A 4,054-nucleotide genomic window follows, 5' to 3' on the forward strand; every position below is an offset into this window, starting at 1 on the left:
GGTGGTACGGAAGTTGTTGATCTCGGACGGTGATTGAGACATGATGTTGCTCTGTGGACTGAATGAAAAAGAAGAAAACAGAGAAAATTCACAGTAATACGCAGAAAATACGTAATGAAAAAGTGAGAAAATGAAGTCCGTACGGACAAAAAATATATATACAGCCCCATAAAACAGATACGCGTAAGATACGCTGCAGATACGCGTATCAGACTGCCTTACGCGTACCTTACGCGTATCACTTTGGCATACGCGTATCATACGCTGCAAAAACACGTGTAAAAAGTGATCTGCGTAACAGATCACGTATCATAAGGTGATACGCGTATGGCCTGGTCCCTTACGCGTATCATACGCGTATGCTTCGTCTATACGCGTATCATACGCGTTTCACCAGAGGCATGCACTTTTGATGACCAATACGCGTATCATAAACCCATACGCGTATTGGCAGGTTCATTTTCAAAAATTTTTCTTTTTGTTTTCTATTAAAATTTTTTTCTTTTCTACATACTAACTGACTCGGCAAAAATAAAACGAAAGAAAGAATCAAACCTCCCTTGGGTTGCCTCCCAAGCAGCGCTTCGTTTAACGTCGCATGGCTCGACGGGACACCTCATACTCAGAGGAGTTTAACGGATTCAATTGTCCCCCCTTCGCCGGGATTGTATGGCTTTAACCTCTGACCATTAACTTTGAAAGTGTCGCCATTCTTCTCATTTTTAAGTTTTATTGCTCCATAAGGAAGTACTTTGTTAATGACGAATGGTCCTGACCATCTTGACCTCAATTTTCCTTGGAACAGCTTCAACCTGGAATTAAATAGCAGTACAAGTTGTCCCTCCCGAAATTCCCTCTTCTGTATCTTTTGATCATGCCATTTTTTTGTTTGTTCTTTGTAAATTTTGGCATTTTCATAAGCTTGATTCCTGAATTCTTCCAACTCATGAAGTTGAAGAATTCGGGATTCACCAGCTTTAAAAAGATCACAGTTTAGGAATTTGGAGGCCCAGAAAGCTTTGTGCTCGAGTTCGAGTGGTAAATGACAAGCCTTACCGTAAACTAATTGATAGGGGGACATACCTATTGGTGTTTTAAATGCAGTCCTGTATGCCCACAATGCATCATCCAGCTTTACTGACCAATCTTTCCGAGAAGCACTTACCGTCTTTTCTAAGATTTGCTTTATTTGACGGTTGAATACTTCCACTTGCCCACTCGTCTGGGGGTGATATGGTGTGGCTATCTTATGTTTGACATTATACTTCTTCAACAGATTCTCCAAGAGTTTATTTATAAAATGCGTACCTTGGTCACTAATTAAAGCCCGTGGTACCCCAAACCTAGAGAATATGTTATGCCTCAAGAACTTCACCACCACTTTAGCATCATTTGTTGGTAATGCCACAGCTTCTACCCACTTTGACACATAATCGACCGCAACCAATATGTAATTCTTACCAGATGATGGCGGAAAGGGTCCCATAAAATCAATTCCCCAAACATCAAACAGCTCCACTTCTAGCATGGAGTTTTGCGGCATCTGATTCCGTTTTGTAATGTTACCCATTCGTTGGCACCTGTCACATTCTCGGACTATAGAATTTGCATCCTTGAATAGTGACGGCCAATACAAACCTGATTGGAGAACTTTTGCTGCAGTTCTATCTCCACTGAAATGTCCACCATACTCAGAATTATGACAAGCTTTCAGAATGTCGGCTTGCTCTCTTTCTGGAACACATCTTCTGATCAAACCATCCACTCCCTTTTTGTAAAGAAATGGATCATCCCATAAGTATAACCTGCAATCATAAAGAAACTTTTTCTTTTGGTGAGAATTAAAGTCATCAGGTATAACCCCACCTACCACATAATTTGCATAATCAGCAAACCATGGTATCTCTTGAACAGCAAGTATTTTCTCATCAACGAATGTGTCCTGAATAGGATGTTCCTCCTCAGTTTCTTTGATTGGGGACATGCGAGATAAGTGATCCGCGACCGTGTTCTCGCACCCCTTTTTGTCTTTGATTTCCAAATCAAACTCCTGAAGGAGGAGGATCCATCTCAAAAGTCTCGGCTTTGATTCCTGCTTAGCAAACAAATACTTTAAAGCAGCATGGTCAGTATACACAATGACCTTTGAACCAAGCAAATATGATCTAAATTTGTCAAAAGCGTAAACCACGGCCAACAACTCCTTTTCGGTAGTTGCATAATTCATTTGGGCCGGGTTAAGGACATGACTAGCATAATAAATCACATGCAATAATTTGTCCTTTCTCTGTCCTAGGACAGCCCCCACAGCAAGGTCACTTGCATCACACATTATTTCGAAAGGCAAGGACCAATCGGGGGCGATTACAACAGGTGCACTGATCAACTTACTCTTTAAAGTTTCGAAAGCTACCATGCAGTTTTTATCAAAATTAAATTGCTTGTCTTTGACTAGCAAATCAGTCAACGGTTTTGCGACTTTTGAGAAGTCTCTGATAAACCTGCGATAAAAACCTGCATGACCCAAGAAACTCCTTATCCCTTTTTCATTCACAGGAGGTGGGAGGTTAGCTATCACCTCCACCTTGGCTTTATCCACTTCAATTCCTTTGTGGGAAATTTTGTGTCCTAGCACAATTCCTTCCTGCACCATGAAATGACATTTCTCCCAATTGAGAATAAGGTTAGTTTCCTGACATCTTTGCAAAACAAGAGACAAGTTAGCTAAACAATTATCAAAAGAAGAACCAAACACAGAGAAATCATCCATAAACACCTCCATATACTTCTCAAGCATGTCGGAGAATATAGATGTCATACATCTCTGAAAAGTAGCTGGGGCATTGCACAGCCCAAATGGCATCCGTCTGTAAGCGAAAATACCATAAGGACATGTAAATGCAGTTTTTTCCTGATCTTCCGGGGCTACAGCAATTTGGTTGTATCCCGAATATCCATCCAGAAAGCAATAATACTCATGACCTGCAAGTCTTTCTAACATTTGATCAATAAACGGGAGAGGAAAATGGTCCTTTCTTGTTGCAGTGTTCAGTCTTCTGTAATCGATGCATACTCGCCACCCTGTCACTGTGCGAGTTGGGATCAATTCATTCTTTTCATTTAGAATTACTGTGGTTCCTCCTTTCTTAGGTACCACATGCACTGGACTCACCCACGAGCTGTCAGAAATGGGGTAAATCATTCCCGAATCTAACAACTTTACAACCTCTTTCCTTACCACTTCTTTCATTGCTGGGTTTAACCTCCTCTGTGGTTGCACTACCGGTTTCTGATTATCCTCCATCAGTATCTTATGCATGCATACTGTGGGGCTAATACCTTTTAAATCCTCAATAGTCCACCCAATAGCACTCTTATGCTTCTTTAGTACCTGTATTAACTTTTCCTCATCTATGGCATTTAGCTCAGAACTGATAATAGCAGGATGATTTGTCCCAGATCCTAGAAAGACATATTTAAGATTTACAGGCAATTGTTTTAATTCAAAATTTATACCTGGTTTACTTACCTTTTCATTTTCTAATTCTGGTGAAGATCTCAGATCCTCCCACCGACGTGGTTTGGATTTCATCCAAAGAGGTTGTGTATCCAGCATGGCAAGCACTTCTTTTTCTTTTTCATCATCATTCTCTTCAATCTCTCTGACTGACATACTCAGAACTCTTTCCAATGGTAATTCAGGAAACTTTCTTTGCATTGTGCTAGTCACTATTTGATCAATTACTTCAACAGAGTGGTTTGTACACATTTCCTCTTTATGTTTCATAGTATCCCGGACATCAATTCTGAGCTCTTCATCATATACCTTTAGGGTCAAGGTACCTCCCTCAATGTCTATCATGCATCTACTTGTTTCTAAGAACGGTCTTCCCAGAATCAGAGGTATCTCTTCATCTTCTGGCATTTCCAGAATTACAAAATCAACAGGAAAAACAAATTTATCAACTTTGACCAGAACATCCTCAACCACCCCAAAAGGTCTCTTCACTGAGTGGTCAGCAAATTGAAGTGTCATTCTGGTATCCTGAACATT

This window comes from Lathyrus oleraceus, chromosome 4, assembly GCF_024323335.1.
Source record: "Lathyrus oleraceus cultivar Zhongwan6 chromosome 4, CAAS_Psat_ZW6_1.0, whole genome shotgun sequence".
In the NCBI taxonomy this organism is placed as follows: domain Eukaryota; kingdom Viridiplantae; phylum Streptophyta; class Magnoliopsida; order Fabales; family Fabaceae; genus Lathyrus; species Lathyrus oleraceus.